The sequence below is a fragment of the Oenanthe melanoleuca genome, chromosome 3, assembly GCF_029582105.1.
Source record: "Oenanthe melanoleuca isolate GR-GAL-2019-014 chromosome 3, OMel1.0, whole genome shotgun sequence".
In the NCBI taxonomy this organism is placed as follows: domain Eukaryota; kingdom Metazoa; phylum Chordata; class Aves; order Passeriformes; family Muscicapidae; genus Oenanthe; species Oenanthe melanoleuca.
Window position 1 is genome coordinate 86609320 of NC_079336.1, and position 22892 is coordinate 86632211.

A 22892-nucleotide genomic window follows, 5' to 3' on the forward strand; every position below is an offset into this window, starting at 1 on the left:
TCTGTTTAGATACAGGTGTAGGCTGCCTCCTAGTCATAAACACATTTGAGAAAAATTCAGGGCATTTTTTTTCCTGTTCCACAGTGACCTAATAGAAATAACAGTCCAATTTTTAAAGCAGCTTCTAGACAAGAATTCCAATGATTTTCCCAATGATGATGCCATTTTACAAAGGATGAAATAATGATGTTAAGTAGCTAAATGCTTGGAGTTAGCTTTGGCCAACCCTTGACCTTAATACAGCTGAGGCAATGGCTCATGCTGATTTTGGGAAGAAAGGAATACATTGGGAACACTTGAGTCAGACTGACCTTGAGCAGACATGAAAGCCTGTGCAATAGGCTTTGCATGTTCCTCTCTTTCTGCAGATCTTGCATAAAACATTCACCTGCATGCAGCATGTCTGCAGCAAGAGCAAGAAAACCCTCAGCTTAGTGATGTTTGCAAGCATACAGAATAAGTAAGGCTGAAATTGAACTACATATCTGAAGGACTGGCACCTACCTTTATGAAAGCTTAGACAGTTCAATTCTACTTTTGGGAGGTTGAAATATTTTGAAAACTTTGACTGCTGGTACATTGGAGGGTGATTTTTATTCTGCTGTAGTAAAATGCACAATCATTACCACCTGAGAATAGAAAAACTTGTCTCTGAATAGCTCATTTGAGGATTATTTTCTCTCAGACTTTGGAAATCCCCAAGAAATTTCTTAGAAGAATCTTTATAGCCTTCTCTATAACCATCATCACTACTATTATATTAAAGTAAATTATGTTAAAAGCTGTTAAGAACAACATACATAACTAAATAAAGCCTATGGAAATTGTGGGAAAGAAACAACAGCAAAGATAGCCTGCATGACTAAAATAATTCTTTTAGAGAGGAATCTGGGCATATCTGCTTTATGTGTGCACTGCAAACACTATATTAACTCTGGCAGTAGAAGTACATCAAACAAGAACCAGATACATCCCAGAATACTGTTCAGATTTTATATTAAATCTTGCAACAGGCTTTACATTATTGTTGTTTCAAAATCTCAGTGAGTTTTCTGGTCCTTGTCTTCAAGACTGTGCACAAGTGATTAACAGCTCTGCACAGTCAGGGAGCATGCAGATAAAACTCAGTCCTGCAGACTTTCAGGTCTGCCCATCAGCTTCCAGTTCCAGGCAGTATATCTCTAATACACACTTATTGTCATTATTGGATGCAGCATGTATGGATTCTTTGAAAAGCATTAGAAGTGGAGGAGCAGCTATGCCAAACACAAGATGTTCAGCATTTCACAATCAAGTACCTTTAAACATTTTGACATTATGGGATGGTTTTTTCATCACCCAGAACAGCAAAGTATGGGTAGATTTTAAGCTGAAACTTCACACAGGATTTTCTTGTGGAACTTGTTTCATCTGCACAGAGTAGCCAGTCAATAGCTTCCCTTTAATGCAATTTAGGACTGCAGCAAAGACTGGAAAATGACAGCCAAGTGTGTGTTCCACTTCTTCTGCTGCCAGGGCTTCAGCTGCAGAGCTTTCACTGTGAACTTCACATGTAGTCTCTCAGGGACCTGTAGATGGTACAAGAAAATGTTATTTCACATCAAAAGCTACTGTACTTGTATTTTATATACTCAAGCATGAAGAGTCATAAACCCAATTAAACCAGAGAGGGCATATGCACATCCTTAAAGAGGGAAAGCTCAGTCCTGACAGTGTTATATATTTTGACTTCAACTGTGTATATATTTATACAGGCATGTGCATGTGTGTTGTGTCATCATATGGTATCACTGAATTCAGGACAGCTGTGGCTATAAGCTTATCCTTTCTGCATATTTATGTGACAGAAATGTGGAAGCTTTCCTCTGATTAAACAGAAGTTTCACAATAATCTTCATTTCTCTCCCACCCAGAGAGAGCGTGTTTTCTGCATATCATGATCAGTACTTCAGCATTCACAACTGGATCATCTCTCCCTCTTTCTAGGCTGGGATTTTTGAGCTCTTTTTGGGGTATAGTGCATGCACCCATTTCTCCTGTACATGCCCAAGAAAGGATGAGCCATAATCTTTCCTGAGCTTGTATGGTCTCCCCTGAGAACACAAAGTCCTTGCAGTTTTCTAGGGGTTTTTTAACCCCTTTAATCAGAAGCTGTTGATCAAAACCTTTTTTTCACTTAGAATCTGCACTGTAACAGATGCTAACAAATTTCAGACACACAAGTCTGATTCCAGGAGAATGAATTTTCAGATTAAATCACCTCAGAAACCCAGGAAAGTCTTGTGACTGCTCTGCCTGGGACCACTTTTGTCTGGTACAGAGTACCCATCTTCACATTATCACAAAGCAGGAGAGCTCAGTATGCTTTTTTTTTTTTTTTTTCTCCCTAAAGCAAATGAAAACACCACTAGAAGGCAACTGGGCTAAATTCTCTGCAGTGGAAGAAAGAGGTCAACTCTGTAGACTTGAGGGAGCAGATTTGCATCTGCAATGGTAAAAAATGTGGCTGAATATTTTCCTGATCTCATTTTTTATATGTGTTTATTAGATTTCATTTTACCAGCAAATTCATGCAAGTATGATTTATATGTAATAATCCCCATATTTTTTTAATTACCTTGCCATAAAACCTGAATAACTCTCCCTACTTTGATCTCCAACACATTCTGGAGAATACTGCACCAGGCATGCCTAAATCAGTTAAGCCATGCACAGAGCTGTTCCTGCAGGGAAGCTTTCCCACATCAGAAGATTGTGTAATAAAACTTAACACAGCTCATTAATTTTCTCTCTTAACCAATGCATCTGACAAGAAGTGACTTTGAAAACCTAAAGGAATGACACCACTCTTATGCTTTGCGTGAAACATCTGTTTCCAGCTCCTTTGCTATTAAATTGACATCTTTTTATTTGAAAAGTTCCTTTTATTTCCCAACTTCCTGCAATTGGTAATGTATATATCCCAAAGAGCTTAAATTCACAGCTTTTAAAACTTGATTAACTAAATGCTGGGTTAGTCCTGTCCCAGAGGAAAAAAGCCTCTTGTGCAGACAGATTAAGTGGTACAGCTATGCTTTTTAATCAATTATTAAGAATTTGTTTATTCAGGCAATGTCAGATTTCATAAAGCATCAAAACAGACTTCAAATCCCAAAATAATGTAAACACCAGTGTGATTGCATATGAAAAATATTAGCATTCTTGGATCTGGAAAATCGATAGAAGGTGAGCATGTCACCCTGGCTCTCTCACCCATGAAGGGCACAGACAAGATCAGGTTTCCAGCTGTGAAGACCCATAATGCTACTTGCAAAAGCAGAAGTTGCAGAAGCCTTGCATGAGGAGTAAAGATGATTTTCAGCAGAAGCAAAACACCTTCATAACCCTTACTTTTCTGTTAAACTCCCATCACTTACCCCCATATTCCAATTAAATTGCTCCCTTGGATTTGCTCCCTTAGTTGCCAGTAAATTGGGAAAAAGACAAAAATAAATATCATAGCAAACTTTTTCAAGATCATTTCATATATTTCATATATCATGTATATAATATATATCATATATATCAGATATCATGCACAGTTAAATTCTGGAAGCTGATTCAATTCCAGCCTGATGAACAAGATGAATGCATTTAATTGCACATTGTGTTTGTATGGGAGCTAAGTATTGTTTGATAACTCTGGTAAACCAGCCACACCCTACCAACTAATGCAATTTTAAGACCTTTGAACTTGTTCATACACCCCCTTCACCTTCAAAAAGCTTTACTCTTCAGCATAGTTTACCAAGGAAGACTTAGCAGTGAAAAAGTGTAATAAAATGTTTGAGAATCTTTAATTTTAGAAAATTAGAGGAAAAACAGGTCCATTTTTCATACTATGAGTTCCTCCTGGTGTCTTGATTGCTCTGAAAAGATGCAATTTTTTTCTAAATAATCCAAAGTTTGTCAGTAAAGAGCCAGTCCTGGAAGACACCTAATCTTCAGACATAATTTTACATTTGATTAATTGGGCAGCACCCCAAAGTCACACCTGGCTTGGTGGGACTATGTAAATGTACAGAACTGGTGTAAATAGTGCCCACTATCAAATAAAGCATGAAGCTAGTGCCAGACTGACAATTAATGCTGTCATTTTATAGTCCCAGTTAAATAAAATGCACAGCCAGAAAAACAAAAAGAAGGAAGAGGAGGAAAAAAATATGTCCCTTCTAGCATTGCCAAGCTATGCAGTAAGTGGGAAAATAAGGCAGTAGGAGTCCAAGATGAACATAGTACACATAATTTATAGGATCAGAGGAGCTGAGAAAACAGAGTGAGTCAGAGATTCTTTACATGTATGGGGAAGACTGCACTCTTTAACCCATGCAGTTTATTTATTTTGGAAAACAAGAAGATGGCTGAAAGGTAAAATATAATATGAATCAATCCTGATATTTGCACTTTGGTACCAGCTTGGTGCATCAGTGGCACGTTCTAAAGCATGGATTAAACAGATGTGCAGGTATAAACTTGCATCTGGCAGGAGGGAGTGGACCACCTGCTCTCTCCCAGCCTGCTTTGCTCTGATAATTCTTCTCACCAAAGCTCAGAGTATTTTCCTTTTATTTTCACATATGAGTGATAGCCAACTTTGCTAATCCTAGATATTTCATACCAAAATCTGAACAAGGTGGAACATGAGAGTGACTCACCTGAGGAGCTGTTAAAGAGCAGGTCTGGGCTGCCATGCAGCCACATCCCAGGACATCTGGGTGGTATGAGCATCAGCAGCTGCAGCCACTTGTTCTGTCCCACAGAGAAGCTTCAGGTTGCCCAGAAGTACCCATACTATCCAAACACAGTACAAAGACATAATTTATATGCTTTGTGAGCTCCATCTTAATTGCTTAAACACTTCAAGAATGCTGCAGATCAGCCCTGTGAAGTAGGTGATTAACATGGCTGCTTTGAGAGTGCAGAGATAAATTACTTACCCATGCTCACATAGGAAGACCATGGCCAAACTGGTAATAAGATCCAGATTTTCTGCCTCCCACTCTGCTGCACCACAGAATTGTGACATATTTCCACAAGACAGGGGAAAGAGACAGAGAGAAGTCACAACGAACAGAAATCACCAGATAGTCTATGGCAATTCAAATCTCTCTTCTGCTGTGGTGGTTTAGTGTTTGCAGTTATTGAGGGAAATAAAGGAACTGTCCAAACTTTCCAGGAACAATTTCCATTTAGGAGGTCTGAGGAAAGAGGTTCATAACACAGATGAAATCTTTCATTCTTTGCCTTATTTTTCCTACCATATAAAAAAAATATACAAATTGCAATTTTGAGAACTAGAGGGGAGAGGGAAGTAAAGACAAGCTGAATCATGTTTAATATAAAGGTTTATAGCCATTCCTAGCAGGATTCTATCCAGCTGGCACATCACACTCCTATCAGAAGCTGCACTCAGTGAATTAGGTGGTGTGTTATTGCTCCAGCAATATCACCTGCAGACCTATTTAACCTCAATATAAGGAACCCCATTTTTTCCCTAGTAAATCTAGGCTATCACAAAGCATTGTGTAATGATTAAATTTATTTTCATATGTCCTGCTTCTACCTGAACTAGACCCAGCCTGGTTATTCATAACAGAAGAAAGTAGAATTATTAAAGTAAGGATGAAATTAGAAGTACCCAAGTGACACGACTGATGTTGAGGAGAGCAAAAGATAGAGAACAGCACTGGAAAAACTGGCACATGCAAAAACACAGCTTAAAATTTATGCCCAACTTTTTCTTTTTTCTTCACTAACATATCAAACATAACTCTGTAGCATGTAGAACTGGGTGCAAGCCCTGTACAAGAGCTTAGAGAAAATAAATTCATGTCCCAGTCTCCTTTGTACTGTGTCTTCACATTTCTTTCACCACTAGCCATTTTCTTTGTGTTCTGTTTCATCATTTTTCTCCTTCAATAGAGCAGAACTTCAAAACATGAAATACTGTGTTCTTTTAGTGTATTTTAAAGCTTCACAGTAGAAAAATTCCAGCAGTATTCATAAAGCCTCACTTATTTGAACTTTTGGTTTTTATTCATATCCAAGATATAAAAAGGAAGCACAAATATTCTGACACAAAGAAACTACAGATGATAAAATGCATAACTTACATGACTTATGAAAAAACATGTTACTGTAAAGTGTGACTATACAGAATATGCAGAACAAGATCAATTAACAGGTCAGGAATTATGACACAAAGCAAGCATATTCAAATTGGGAGCCACTCCTCAGTGGATGTCAGGAGGCATAATTAGTTCCAGCACAAAGATGTCCAACAGGTCTGAGCTTATTGGAGAAATAACTTTATTACAGGGCAACATGCATGACTTGGGCAAATTACTGCATTTACAAATGAAGCAAGACCAGCTTTGAGATCCACACGAACGGAGAGGTTTGAAAAATTGCCAATAATATGTACAGCCAGTGCCAAGTTATTCTGGAATCCATATATCTGCCAAATCAGTTGCACATACTGAGAATTAACCCGGTGATACAGGAGGGAGGCAGGATGGGTGCCATTGGAATTTTGCAGCTGCACTTGAGCTTTAATTGGAACCAGCGGCCATCACTCACCCATCTCGGGCCAATCATTCACATCCCACACACATCCCACACCCATCCTGCAGACATCCTGCACTAATTCCATGCACATCCTGCACCCATCCTACAGAAACCCTGCACCCATCCCACCCTGTTCTCACTCCCAATCACACTCCAGTCACATGCCCATCACGTATCCACAATCACCCTCTAATCAGGCACCTATCATGCAGCTTTGGAAGTGTGAGGTCCCTTAGGCTCAGGGTTGGGGGGTGAGCATCACCACAACTTGGAATTCCAGTTAATGATCCAGCAGAAAAAACTTAACTCCTTTTCACTGCATCGTAACTTTTATTTCCTGTGTGCTTATGCAAATGCAAAGTTAACTTCTCTTGCCAGCACAGTGCTGAGAGTTGTATGTTCCTGTCTAGGTTCACACTGCAAGTACAGTATGACCAACAAATATCAATAAATACCTTAAGCTGCTCCAACCAAACAGCTCTCAGTTTTTTATAGGGCTACATTAAATGAATTAACAGGAAGATGCAAGAAGCAATGGTCATTAAATGTTTTTCATGTGTTTGTTTTGCAGAAAAGCACAACAGCTTGTAAAATTCTTTTTACAGTTTTTGTGGTAACACAAATCAGGAAGAATTTTAGTGCAGCCAATTCTCTCAGAGTGGTAAGAAAAGCACCATCATTTGAACTCTTTCAGTGACCCTTTCTGCTAAGAGAAGGAGCAGTAGATCTACATCCTCCTAAGAGAAAAATGTCTGAGACAGCCATTAAAGTATCCACATTCAGCTAAATTCTGGGTTCTATCTGGTGTTTCCATTTACACCCATGAGAAGTCAGCACACACTAAATGCTGACATTTGACTGGGTGTTTTTCACAGCCACTAAGTGCACAAATGCAGGGCTCATAGGCATCAAGGAGCTAAACTGACTGCCTACATACATTGGAGGTATCATTCCTCCTTGGAACTGTTACACCTGAGTTCTCTTCTACAGGTCTCTGATATCTTAGGCAAATCACATAATCATCTCTGAATTTAATTTTGGTTTTAAAAACTAGGGATAGTACCTTCCAGTTTTGAATGTCACAAACTGATATTTTCTGGAAGAAAATATTTATTTCTACTCAAGAAATTCAACTCTACAGCTTATTAGGCATTTGTACAATTACATCCTTCTGGCAGCAATCTGCACATTTGCTTACAAACTCAGAACACTCCCATCAGTATAATTTTTACACTGGAGTGTCCTCTTTTTTTGTTTGGGTTTTTTGGTATATTTTAGAATATTCACATTAACAGTAAGTCATTCTGTCTTCCCTTTCTTCTACACCCATATATTCAGATGTTGGTATAGCTGAGTCCTGTGAAAGTCAAAAAAATTTGGGAGATTTGAGAAAATAATGAAGCCAGCAAAGGAATAATGAGCTAAAGTTGGGAGTAGGACTAGAAACCATGTAGAATAAATTTCTATATTATAAAAATTACCTTTACCTATAAGTAAAGTGTGGTGTTCTGAAATCTGACAGGAACAGTCTTTTTACTCTCATATCACTTGACCTCCTATGGTCCATTCACGAAGGAATATCCTCTACCCACAGAGACCTGCAGTTCAGTTTGAGTTAAAACCCTCAAAGCATTTCACACCAGCTCTTTTTCCTCAGTCTCTTAAGATCCAGGGCAAGAAAGATCATTTACTCCAAACAGGCAAAAAATTTTTTCCCTGTAAACAACAAATGTGAAGAAGTTTCTATAGAATATAAAATTTAATAAAGATGTACAATAATGGAGGTACTGTGATTGCTAAAAATAATTAAGTCTTTGTTATGGTTTTGAAAGCAAAACCAGTGAGAGACTCCAAGTCAGAAATACAATTTAATAGGAAAAAAAGTGAAAAATAAAATCCATGCAATAGTACAAAAGAAAAACCACTGACAGTCAGAATAAAACCTGAGACCCCACTAGTTAGGGTGGTGGTAGCTGTCCAGGTGTTGAAGAAGTGATCCTGTAGAAAGGTCTGGTAGCTCTTGTCCTCTGGAAACCAGTGGGTAAGGGCTGCCTTGGTATTCCAAATCTCAGTTTTTATTTAGGTAGGAAATGTTTGACTCCTCCCCCTGGGTGGAGCATCTCCCAATGGGATGATGTAATTTTATCAGTCATGCAGTGGGACTCAATGGCCCATTAGCAGATGATATCTCCTGGAGGAAGAGTGGGTCATGGGAAAGGTTAAGAACACTGCCCCATCTGGTTTTAAAGATGACCCATTAGCAGAGGATATCTCCACAGAGATAAGAATCACTGCCCCACCTGGTTTCACCAGATGGTGATAGAATACATACCTTTGGGCACATCTTTACATTGTAACCTAGGACAGTCTCCAAGCATGATGAGAACTAACACCAACAGGCCAATGCCCAATATCTACCAGGCTGTGGCAGAGCTGATATGGTGACAGACATGCCTGTTGTAGGACTTCTTATGTTGTTTTCTGGAACAGAAGCCCTAGTGCATCCAAGAGGGGGTTGAAAATGTTCTTTCTTCCAATTTTGCCAAGCCAGTCCTTGCACTCAAACTTTCCACGTTGGGACACAGGAAAATCCCACCCAGCCCAAGAGCTTTTCGGAGCCATCCCCTGAGGTGTCACCCACACAAACTCCCATTTGTCATTGTCGTGTTGTATCTCCTTTTGTTGGCTTTAGGCTGCAATTTTCTGCTCATGGTTTTCCGGGCTGCCAAAGGTTTTCTCTTCATTTTACTTCTCTCTGGTTTAGGATCTGCTAGGAAACATGAACATTTCATACCCAGGATGATGTTAACAATTGTGAGCATTGTTTCACTTCATTATTTTTACAGAAAACAGTGACAGCAGTAAATATGGTGTGACAGCTGAAATGATGAGAATTGCCATCCTGAAAGAGAGCTCTGTAAGGTTTATAAAGCTCACAATTTTTTTAAAGAAAAATTGGTTTTTACTACAGGCATCTTAGGATCACAAGGTAAATTACTTTGAGCAATAAAAGCACATGAGACAAGGTGAATCTCTGAGCTTGTGTTCTCCAGCTGACTTTTACTTGAAAGGGATGTTCAGAAACTGGGAACAGCTCAGAAAAGGGTTACAGGAATGGGGCTGTGGCTGGAAAAGCTGTCTTTTCCTGAAAGACTCTACAGATTCAAACTTATCCAAGGTAATTTGAATGCTTGACTTGATCATAGTTTATGAGCTCATCCATGCCAAAAATATTTCCCATCTTATAAATCATCAAGTCTGCTTTAGGCTTGGAGACAGGGATATGAAACATCCAATGGCTCGAGCAGAACAAAATCAGACTGAAAATAATGTGAATTCTTACTTGGTGGGTAAATTAGCACTAAAATTGTCTGCTTGACATAATCTATTCCCTTTCACTTGAAAATTTAAAGCAGAAGCGAATGTCTTTAAAAAAAATAAGGTTTGGTTGAATTCAGGTCTATAAGCTTGATGTGAGGATAGCTGTCAGAAATGGTTAAGACTCATTGTTAGGATCCATCCTCTCTCTTGAAATCCAGGAATCTATGCAGGATCTGCAGTTTTGTGAGGATATTTTCACACCTTTAATAGTAATTGTCCACTCATGTACAGCTTCAAATTGTTTTTACTTGTCAAAATCAGAGAAGTCCCCTGTAACATAAGGCAAAATAAAGTGATACCTCTCAATAATTTCTAACTGCAGACTGCTGTCCTTGCAAAGCCCATATGCTTCCTAGTAACTTCATGGCTTTCTCTGCTGGATTAGAGACTTAAAGATCAAGAGGGATCTTGTCTGGCAAAGCTGATTTTGCCAATCAATAATTTTCTGTCCCTGGCTTTAAACCTCTTAAGACTAATCAGGAATATAAGGTAGGAGTCCAGTGCAAGAGCCCAGGAAACAGCTCAGTAAAAGCCAGGATCATTCAACTTAAAAAAAAAAAAACAAACAACCCTGAATATCTCCCACTGACCACCCATGAATCACTACATTCTAAAATCAAGTATTTTTCTGAAAATTGTTGCTTAATAAGAAAAGCAAAAGCCAGGCTACTGTTTTATGACATATGCTTTGCTCATATATTTCAAAAAGTAGAGTTTGTTCTCATACATAATACTTTCTAAAGTATTGGGAAATGCACGTATTACATTTTCTAAAACACAAATTATTATCTGAGAAGTCACTACTTAACAGTGCTTTAAACCCTTTAAGAAACTATTGAAAATATTGGCACGTTTGGGAGCAAAATTACAGAATCACATCAAATCCCTAAATTTCTTATGCACAAGTATTTCACTTGACTTTGGTGAAAATAAAATTGATGGACTCTCTACTGTGTCGAGATTATGACTACCTGAAGAATGATTGTTCCTGTGGGTGACTCTGTGCCAGAAAGGTGCACATTTTTTTCCTCCACCTCAGCCAAAATGAAGTAGCTGGACTTTTTGGGGCACTTTGTAATGACATTCTAAAGGTCCTTTATTATGACTTTTATAACGAGTCATTTGCACACCAGAATGACATTTAAATGGGTATACATCTATGCTGTATATAAATGGAATAAATAGTATAAAACTTGCTTCAAAAACACTGCCATCTTGAAGATAATAGAATGTGATTAAAATTTATCCCCTTCTGGCTCTCTTCCCGTTGAAGAATTACAGTTTCCCCTGGTAACTCTAACCTGCAAGAACTTCAAAATATTGTGGGTTTGCCAAGTAGAACAGGACTAAAATGACACAACCAAAACATTAATAACGCATGTGTAGGAGATTTTTATGACCATCCAAGACAGGCATCACCCAGGTAGTTGTTGATTTTAGACCTTGATTTGAATATATGAAAATATATGAAATATTTCAGCTGTACAATTCTCTAGAGCAATTAAAGTATAAAAGTTCTGGAACTACACTATTAAAATTTTAACTAGACAATAAATCTCAGGCTGTAGGGGACCATCAAAAGATGTTTATTGCTCTGTTCTTGCTTTTAACTTAAGGATGATTACAAATTCACTTATTTAATTAATATTACAGTTACATATAAAACATGTAACAACACTGAAGTTCTTGATATGTAGGTGACTGTTCAATTTTCTCCAAGACATTGCTTGGAAAAAAAGCCTCCTCCTTACTGAAGTTTCATGTTTTACAAGGAAATCCAAGTGTTTTTTAAACAATAGTTACAATTTCCTAGACATATACTATTTCCTAATGGGAAAATAACCCTTGATATAATAATAGTCAGAGCCTACTGCTTGTTTAATATCTCCTTTTAGACTTCTCATAACTAGATAGAAAAGTCACAAGAAAAATGCAACTTTCATTAAACAAGCTGCAAAATATTCATCCCTGAGAAGCCACTGGGGTCCTTTTGTAGCAAATAACTCTCTACATTACTAATATGTATTTCTGGCTTTCTTACTTCTCTCTAAAGGAAACTGCTCACTACTAAAATACAGCCTTTAATTTGTGGAGGGTAAAAATTTAGTACTTAATAACCATACTTACCAAAGACTTTTAAAAAATTAATAGAAACCAAATAAATCTTGGCTATTAAAAAAAAAATCTGACACACAGGTTGAGTTATACCAGCCAGCACAAGTACACAGTAAGATTCCAGATGTGCTATTTTCCTGTACACTGACAGCTATCAAACCCACCCCTGCAATAAAAAAGTCCTGAAATGGGTTTTTAATCAGGTCTAGATTTCCATTAGCCCATGAGGACTGATGTCTGTGTGTTGTGGTTTTTATTCTTTACAGCACATGCCATTGCTCTTAATATGTGGGGAACACATATTAAGTCTAAACCTTTTTTCAGTAACCTCCTGAAATGGATTTTTTCATATCTAAATTGGAGCCAAATAAACGTTATTAACAGCTGTATTTTTACAAAGTATTTGAAGGAAGGGTTAAACTCAGCATTACTCAATTAACATTTCCCAGGCACCACATAAGGCCAGAATGGTCGATGGTTGGACAATGTTAAAAAGGCTCTGAAGTATGAAAAAATGTCAAGGGAATTCAAATAACATGACAAGTCTCAATAGAAATAAAATAAACCCCAATCTTTCTCTTTGAAAAACACTCAGAGGCTGGCTTTGTATTAATTCCCATCTTCCTGGAAACTGTTAGATAGCTATCAATTTCTTCTTATGTATTTATTGTAAACATTGGTACAAGATGTTCTGAGTGTTTCCAGGAAAATCCTGTTAGTTACAGTTGTACAGAATCAATTTCACATAAAAAACATACAGCACACTTACAGAAAAAAAGAAATCTGTATGCGTCTAGTGCAATGAACAAACCACTGTGGTTTAAATCCTCTGCAAAACTTCAGCAGAACAATTGGCATCAGTAAAAATACTGCAAAATAAAGATATTAGAAGAAGCTGTCTAGGAAAAAGCATTTAACCACAGTTAAAAGGTTAATAGAAAAAAAATAAATTTATTGCTTGTGTCCTAAAAGGATGTAATTTACCTCCATCACATCATGCAGAGCAGTATTTGAATTCATTAAGAAGCTGGTATATGTCCTTACTTTGAATAGATGTTGAGAATGTGACATTTTCAACCTTTAAAGTGCAAAGACCATTTGCAATTACTGCCAAATTAATGTTCCCACTGCATGAAAAAATGATCAGCCATGTGATGCTTCTACACCAGCCTGCCTTCTGCCTTCCCAGTCTACATGTAAATAACTCATCCTCCAAAACAAACCCAAAATATGTAAGAAAAACCTTACTTAAAATGTCAGTACAAAGGCATGGTATGAATTTAGAGCAGAGTTTAAATTGTCTGCCAGCAATTTTAACACAGATTTTATTTTTGAGGTGGCAGTGGAGAGACATGTCTGTTTGGAGTAGAGAAGGGGTTCTATTTTGCTGTTAGATGATTCCTTCTACTTTTTTCTTCAAGCCATCTTTGTATTTCATACTGGACTGAAGTGACAATATGATTTTATCTCCTTTTTTTTAATCTATGTCAGTGCTTAGTTTTTGCCATAAGGACCAGCAATCACAGTTTTCAGAGCCATGTACTAAACATAATTCAAAACAGGAAATCCTGGTCCAATTGTCTCAATGAAGTGTTTCAGGCTTGCCTTTTTTCCTCCTGCAAAAGGCAATGAACATATTGTGATACTGCACACATATTTGCCCATCACTTCACCTTTCCCCACAGCTGGGGGAATTCTGCTGTGAGCAGGAAAAATCCACTTGTGGAAATTATTCTTGGATTCACATAGAGCAATAACAACTTAGACTGGCTGAAAAGCCATCTGAGGAGGACCTGCTTGCTGCTCTTTCAGCTTCAGACCTGTTCACAGCAAAAGTCCCCATCCTGACAATATCAGAGCCATGATTCACACACACCATCTCAGCTCTGAGAGATGAGCTTTACAAGAAACAAAGAGCCAACAGCAGCAGCCCTGCTCTGTAGCCAGCATCCCCATCCAAGAAGGAGACACCTTTGCCATCACTAACCTGAGCAACCAAAGAGAGAAGCAAAAGAACAGGACCAGCCTCACCAGCCCTGCCTTTGTGTGCAGGGGATTCACACCCTGTGCCAATGCCTGGAGTCCCACTGTGATCCTGGGGTGCCACAGGGAGCCTTCTCCAATCAGAGGAGGAATCAGTTGTGCATCTCCCTCATTGTCTCACTTGCCACAATCCAGACAAAAATCACATCACAGTACACAGTGGCACCCATACTCACAGCATGAGATGGGATTTCTTCAAGTTTTCATCCAATTCAATGTTGCTTGAGTTTTAGTCAGATCCACACCTGAGTGGTTCTATAAATACCATAGAATGACTTATAATATCCATGCTCATACCAAATGAGCTCACAATGATTTATGTTTATTAGAGAAAAGAATACTGAAAGGATTATTAATGGTGCTACCACAGAGCTTTAGAAATAGTTGGTAGCACAGGCTCAGAGACTTAGGAAGTCAATTTGGAGTATGCAGAACAGACTATGAGGTTTTTCTTTTGGTAAATAGCAGTCTGTATGAATACTAAATCAAGTGGGCACTTCATTCATCTCTTAGTGATTTTTTTAAAAGGTTTTCTAAAGTATTTGTAATAAAAGTCATGCAAGCTAACTTTGAAATACTGGCCTTAAAACCCATCAGTTAATCTGTGAGTAGTTCTTACAGAGACTGAAATGACTTCTTGCCATTTTCCTAACATTCTTAGGTATTTGTTTGGTTGTAGAGCTAATCATGTCTTACTTGATCCTGGAGTTTGAATAAGCCAGAGTTACCAAAATAAGAAGAATCAGAGCAAGACTAAAATTTACAGCATTATCTAAGGCAATATTTTCCTTTGGAAAATGTTTCTTTTTTAAACAAAAAAATCCACAGAGAAATGTGAAAATATCAAGCCATTTAAACACAAGCAAGGTGAACTTCTCCTGAGGAAAGGGAGAGGGAGAGGGAGAGGAGGAGTTGAATCTCCAGAAATGGTGCCTCAGCCCTGTGAGGTGCCACCTGAATCACTACCTCAAGGATGTGCTCTCCCTTCACTGACAATATGAGAAGGGGAGGATAAGTGTAGGTCTCACTTAGGCATCATAGGTAAATTAATAACAGCAAATAACAGTTGTCCTGAATATCCTAAAAGCCATGGACTTAAAGAAAAGCCAGTTTCTCCTGGGAACATGACATGGCCACCCCAGGCTCACCTTCCAGAGCCCACTGAAGTGCATGCACACTTAGCAAATACAACAGGCTAAATAGCCTGAGCCACAGGCAAAAACAGGCACGGAAGGATCACTGAGAGCAGCAACAAAAAGTAATCTTTAGAAGAACAAGAGCCAAAGGATTCATTCTGAAACCCAAAATAAACACACCTGTATGGCATTTAGTCCCTGAGAGGCAGCTGCACAGACATTACCTTCAGCAGGACAGAGTAAATCTCTTTAGGCTACAGCCTCCTGAGGCACCTCATGATAAAACTCTCTCAAGCTGGTTTTCTTGCCTTCAGCCAGCTGTCTTTTGGACAATGTAGTAATGGGATAGCAGGGCCCCTTCAGAGCACCTCTGTCAGGTACATGGCTCCTCTGTAAGATCAGCTCTTTTCTTCCACACTTACATTTTAAATCTCAACAAACCAAGACCATCAAGTTTCCTGTCCAACAAAAGAGGACTGTGAAGCTGCCAGAGGAGAGCTGCTGCTTGGAAAGCATTTACTCTTGTAAAATACAGCACCTGGAGTAAATCAAGGAGTGGTCTTGCAGCCATTCATCATGACAGATTTATCTTCCTGAAATTCATCTCCAGTACTTTGACATTGAATGCAGTTTCTGACACTATTTTTTTCTTTATTTCCAGAAAAGTTGTTTTCCTGTTAGTGTGGTGTGCCTGGGAGAGGAAGGGATGCATTTGTACACCTGCATTTACATTTTGAGATGAAGCTGGTTGGGAAGGCACTGTATAAACTGATACACTGTGGCTAAGTCAGAGCAAAAGGAAAACAGGCTGCCTAGGTACTGAACTTTCCATTCAAACCACAAAGGTAGATGGCAAGCACTAATTCAAGAACAGGTGGCTTTTTGCTCATAATATTTTATGGCTTTCATTGCTTTACAGTGGAATGAGCTAACCCACAGCTCCCCTCTTGACCTACCCAACATCCTCAAGTTTAGTGAAAAACAGGTGTTTGGTATCTTGGCTCTCCCTGAGCAATCCCACAATCCAGGGACTTTTTCAGCAGTCTAAAAAGCTCTTACTTTCACTTCAGAATTGAAGGCAAATAGCAGAGAGTGTATAGAGTAATGGGTACACATTCAATAACCAAAAACTTTATCCACAGAAGGAACACTTGTCTTTTCTATCCTGCACAATTGAAATGCAATAAAAGGACAACCATTCAAAAACTCAGAAAAATCTCATGGCAACATCTTTAAAATTGGCCAATTGATGATGAGTCTGGGCTGCTGGGAATCACATATTCACTAAAAATGCTGAGTGTATCCACTTCTGGTACAAGGCCTCAGTTAAAAAGCTTCATTCCTAACTAGAAAATTCTAATGCAAATTTGAACAAAAATGTTGCAGCTGGCAATATTTTGTATTGCTCAGATGCAGCCCTCTATTGATATAGTTAGTATTCATAATGTCTCTTGTAGGAACTTTGAGTCTTGCTGCAAGACAAAGCCAAACTATAAAGAAGATGCAGTTTTAATGAAAAAAGTAGTTCTGCTAATGCTAAGGGGGTTAAGGGGGGAAAAAAGGAAAAAGAAAACAAAAAAGCAAAAGTAGTTTGAGACAAAATCCTAACAAGCTGATCATATCACAGAGCATGAGTCCCCATGGTCTCTCAGTGACCAGGGTTTCCATTTTCACCTGTGGTGAAAATGTGTGAAGAGACTACTCTTTAAAAAATTATCTGTTAAATCAACATGGAAAAAATCTTTTCTGAGAAGTACAGTAGCTTTTCAAAAGTCAGTTGTTTGTAATTTGAATAAATGGATGGATGGATGGATGGATGGATGGATGGATGGATGGATAGATAGATAGATAGATAGATAGATAGATAGATAGATAGATAGACAGACAGACCGACCAGTAGGTAAAGAACTTGTGGTAACTATCTACTACTCAGCAAGGCAATTTTGATACATATGATGCATATTCCATGTGGATAAAGCTATATCAATCCAACTTAGTACTTAACATGAACTAAATAGGGGCTGTTCATCTGAAGTGTCTATGACTTGTACATACAATAAACATGGTTGCAGAATGAGATGCCTACCACTATATGAAATAGGTAATTTTTGTAAAGCATTTTACTGGACTCATTACATTCAGTTTACAAACAATGTGTGACCTGAGAATGTAGTGTAAAAGAGAAGGCAGTGTAAAACTTCTGCCTTCTTGTGTTGCATCAGTCCATGGGGGTCTGTAATTTACTTTTTCAACCTTAAGTGTTCAAGAATAATGAAAGGGGAAGCCAAGTAATACTAAAAACCCTCAAACAAAATAAAAACTGAAAAATGTATATACATAAAACAGATCTGTGAAGCTGACATGAAATATTTCAGATTAACTGGCCAGTTGATTAATGAAGCCAGAAGGAAAAAGTCCAGATCAAGTTCAACATTATGTGTGTGTGTGCATGCAGACGTGTGTGTTTCATGGAGTTCAAGTAACTCATATTTATACATTCTGATTTCTCTTGCCCTCATCAGTAGCCTGCATCTTGCTAATATATAATTGATTTATTTTACTCACAGGAGAGTTTAGAGTTTCTGTTTCAGGGTTTAATTGGGGTGGGACAGTAGTTCAAACTGTTTTGCCAAGACATTTAAATGGCAGTTCCATGTCATAGGGGCATGGGAAAATGTCATAAATACCTGCAGAAACCACCCACCCTTTTTTAACTGAAATTCTTAAAATATTAAAGATCATCAGTAAAGTTATAATAACAGTCTCACTAAAAATCAAATATGAGGAATAAACAGAAACTTGTTTTCTCCAGAAATGACAAGGCTACAATATATTAGCATACTAAGGGAACCCACACTGCAACATCAAATCACACAATAAAACCTGTCACTTCCATCACTATTCCATAGATAAACATGGGAACACTGGTGCATGGGGGGCTGGAAGCTGGGGAACAATGTGAATGACAACATTACAGTATTTGTGTTTGACAGGCTGCTTTTGGCAGTGTACATGCTTGTATGGCAAAAAATAAGTGAATGGACCTATTTGTGAGAGCCAGAGGAGAAAAACATGCAGCAGGGAAATTGGTGTCTCAGACTAAGACTCAGAAGAGCTCATGAAATGAGTGTGGGTATCTCAAAAGTTCCCTAAAAATTTCCCAGGGAACCCGCAATGAGAAATAAAGACTCAAAGTCTTTTTACATTATTTTCTCATATTTTTAGTATAAACATGACTACAGACCTTTGATTCAGACAATGAACAAATGCTTGTGACAATAGGCAGGAAAAAGGATAAAAATGCCTGGAAGGAAAAAAAGGGAGAGTGCAGGGAAATAGGTAATATTTAAAATTTACTAATAAAAAGTAGGTGATAGAAAGTATCGTCTTCTCCTTTAAATTAAATATTGATTTTGTGGTCCCTAAAACAAAATATGATGAGGGATCGGGCACACTCTACAGATGAGCTCCTGGGGAACCTTCTGAATGTACAGCCTTGGCAGGAATAGAGATGTGTATGTGAGATGTCAGAAACTGCTTGAACAGGGACTCATGGAAGCCACATGGGGCTTAGCAAGGTGTATCCCATTTTTGTGATACATATTCCACATAAGTGAGCTGTGGAAAGTCAGATGAACAGAAAACAGAAATGTGGGGAAACCCACAGTTCCAAAAAGGAGCTGGGAATAAGGATTGCCATCTTTTCTTATCAGATTCAAACCTAAAGGCTTTCTAGATGTTTCTACAACACCAAATAGCCCCACTCCTCTACTTAGAAGAGCTTTATGAGGCAGAGGAGTAGAATGTTAACAGCTTCATTTTCTGGTACCAATCTAATAAAAATGCCTTGCTTTAAAATATGTCCACCTTCAAGCCACAAATCAAGCAGTATAGTATATTTCTTGCAAATATTTGTAATTACCATGAAGCAGTACAGGAGCCTTAAGAATGCCAAACAAAAAGAGGTCCTAAAGGAAAGCCTGTTGACACTGCCTCATACTTCACTGCTGCAGACACGAGGGTACAGCAGGCAGTAAAACTTCCTGCACGTGTCCAGGCTCAAGTCCTGATGCGCCTGGCAGGATAAACAAGGCCAGGAAAGTGATGTCTCAGGAACCAAAGCTCTGGGTTAAAAGGCTTTCACAGTGCTTTCAAATCCATCTACCAGGAGACAGTTTTCTTCCATTAAGGATGTATTAAAAAAAAGCTTTTCTGGAGCTGCTGTAGCTGGGTCAAGCATCAAGCACAGCCTACTCACTATTCTTTTTTTTAATGACCTCCTGATCGTTATACAATCTTGACTAATTTCTGCAATTAGGGAGGCTCATTTTCAGAGACCAAGATGCTAATGTTCTTGAATTAGTTTTTATGGTTCGGGGCTTTTAATTTGAGGTTTAAAAACCATCATAGCTCACAAAAAATCAAATAAACTGCAGCTAATGAAATTCACAGAAGTGGAGTGTTCACAGAACATTTCTCACTAGCTTTCCTGGATGATTTATTGACAGCTGGTTGTAAAAACAATTTTATTAAAGGTCATAATGTTTGGTTAGGAAAAAAAAAAGTTTAATTTATGGTGTAATTAGCCTTCCTGCAATGGGCATGATGCCAGACCCATCCCTTACGAACTTTGGCTGAAATAAGCTCGGTGGTTTTAATTATATCTTTAAGAGTGTATTCAAAGGCAAGGCCACAGTGCTGTGGTGTTACTTTATTTCTGTAGCCCCTTTATGGACATTACAATGGCCACAGGAATAGATTTACTTCCACCCATTGACAGCTACCCATGGTACAGCACTAGCCAAGGAGCACAGCAGAGCCCACACTCCCACAGATCCCTGTTTGGGATCTTCTCTCTCTCCAAGCCCAACATGAGCAGCTGGGAAAGTCTGAGATGTGCAAGAATTACCAGCCTTTCTGAGCAATTACAGCTTTTTAAAGTGCCCTTGAAATGTGCCTGTTGTGTGGCAGAAAGCCATTCAGGTTCCCTACCTGGAGGGAACTGTTGCTCTTCTGGAAAACAAGGATCATCAAGAAATGACCCACGTTTCCTCATGTTTCTCAATTTTACTCCTCAGTTTCCAAACATGTTTTGCTGTTATTTACTTCTGATTCACAACATTAAATTTGTGGGGGGGGAAAAAGGAAAGAAATAATGAGATTAAGGGAGAGTGCCTGCTGTAGGTCTCCAGTAAATCCAGAGCCCTTCCCAGATGGGGTTGAATTGTTCAGCAGGAGCAGGGACATGGATAATCATGAAGTACTTATACACAAAGTGCCACTCAGCAATTATCAACCTGGCCATGAATTTTTATTTCCTCTCCTTCACCTTGCTGCAGCATTATTCTCATGAGGTTTCCAAGACCATTAAGTTCACTTGGGGAGGTTTAGGTTGGATATTAGGTAAAAATGTCTTCTCCAAAAGGGTTGTCAAGCATTGGAACAGGCTGCCCAGGGAAGTGGTGGAGTGACCATCCCTGGTGGGATTTAAAAGACATGTAGATATGGCACTTAGGGTGGACTTGGCAGTGCTGGGTTGATCTTAGAGGTCTTTTTCAACCTAAATAGTTTTATAATCCTACATTGTTGCAGTAGAGAGCTGCAAAACCCTTGAGAGATTGCCAAATCTCAAATTTAGGGAGAGCTCCCTATTTGAGCTTTGGACAAAGATTTAACACCTGTATGTAGAGGCAAAGTCAGCGCTGGCTTTTCTTTCACTAAACTCTGGAAACAACAGTACAAATTTCCCTACTGAAGAAACATCCTGGGAGAAGCACACCTGTGAGGATGAGTCCTGTGACAATTGTTAGGAGAGCATTAAGAGGCTCACACCCTGAAGTGCCAAGTTAATTTTCCATCCTACAAGCTGTTCCACACACAGCCCACCCTTCACAGGGGATGTTGTCAAGAAATGCTTTCATGAAAGTTAAGACATTAAAATCTGCCTAACATAGTAGAAAAATTATAAATCTAATATTCAAATATCTAATATCTAAATATCCAAGAGCCTTAACTGTGTGTTGTTAGAAAACACTGCACATCAGCCATCCTGCCTGCTTTAGTCACCCATAGCCTCGTTAAAAATTGATCAATTCATCCAGCCATGTTTCCATCAATTTTAAGTGAGGCAAAAGAGAAAAAGAGCCTAAAAAACCCCCACTGTTTTTCTGCAGAAACTCTCCCAGGAGGAACTTCAATTATCTCCCAGTGGGAGTCTCAAAATGGGCAAGAAAGGAGCCATGTTAAGCCAGGAAAAAAATCAGAAATGTTAAGACAAACCAAACATTAATTCCACTTCTTGACTAAAACACTGTTGAAAAGAAAAAAGGCTCACAGCTGTGGGGCACCTGAGATCTAACATAGAGCTGTCTGATCCAATTAACATTTTTTGCATTTGTGACTACATTTGAGTTCTCTACACAAAACACCTCAGAAAGCCTTACCCATCGAACCAACACAAACATTGAGGCATTGCCTGAAGTTATTTAGCAGGGAGTGTGCACCCATGTTCAAGTTTCAAGGGAGAGCTGCATTGCTTGTGAGTAGCCTGTGCCGGAGCTGGATGCATTTCAAAGCCCACATCAAGATTTTTGTTTTCAAGAAGCCAAATTCACACTGCCAGGTCCTGCTAGACCTGATACTGCAAGTTTTAGTGGCACTGGCTAATGCCTCCTTGAAGCCCATGTCTCAGGGAGGCACTAATGAGTGAGATGGCTCTTGCTAGTTCCTCTGGGTACCATTAAGCACATAAAGCTGTGTCTAGACATGGCTGAAGCCAAAGGAAAGGCAAACACATCACTTTCTCTCTTTGTTAAGGTTTCCTTGCTTTTTTTCCCAACTCACTCAAGAACCATCACTCTCTCTCTGTTGCTCTATTTTCTAAGACACGTCATCACTTGCAAGACATGAGCAGGGCCAGGAAATGTGAAATTGTTCCAGAAAAGAACTTTCTCCCAGTGCCATAGAAAACGAGGGGCTCAGGTTGGGGGAAAGCAGTAAAACAGACAGCTGAGTAACTGCTCGTTAAAATTCTGCTCTGCCCTTCCTTAGAAAGTCTATGATCACCAATTAATTCTTCTTACTTTGCTTTTACTAAAATAATGTAATATAGGTTTACAGAATCTCATGAGAACATGAGACAGCCCCTGTAATTTAATCTGAGAAAGACACATACTTCATCAAAAGAGCAGTTGGTTTCAATGATCTACTGAGTCCCAAAGGGTTCTTTTTCTAATTTTTGAATGCAATTATTAAATATTATTTGGCAGCATTGTGCTTTTTCTGGCTCAGCTTCTTCAAAACAAATGCTTTATAATTAATTTTGTTTCAGTCCAGTTGAATGGTTTAGAGTTAATTCCAATATAATTAAATCCTTTCTTTGGAATCCTTCTTGCCCCAAGTCTCCCCCTTTTCCTTCTCAGACTTAAACTTTGCCCAGCACTGCCCTCCACAAAAAGGTCAGATAGGATTTTTTGGGGGCTCAGGTTGTTCTTCTCCTACTAATGTAAAAGAGACCTCTTAGAGGTTGAAGCTTCTAGTAAGCTTAACTCTTTCTTGGCTATTGATCAGTTTTGATTTTAGATGTGAGTGGCCTAAAAGACATATTACAAA

The 22892-nt window shown here is 38.6% G+C and overlaps 1 long non-coding RNA gene across 10 annotated transcripts in view; it reads right to left on the bottom strand.

The window, feature by feature from the left end:
* Positions 1–855: 855 nt before the first annotated feature.
* The window catches only part of LOC130251113 (uncharacterized), a 65911-nt gene continuing 43874 nt past the window's right edge, over positions 856–22892 (bottom strand). For 2 of the 10 annotated variants that reach the window (XR_008840097.1, XR_008840100.1), the window contains one exon: positions 8595–9373. This is a non-coding gene — a long non-coding RNA (uncharacterized LOC130251113). The other 8 variants (XR_008840093.1, XR_008840096.1, XR_008840094.1 and 5 more) reach the window with 7 other exon arrangements.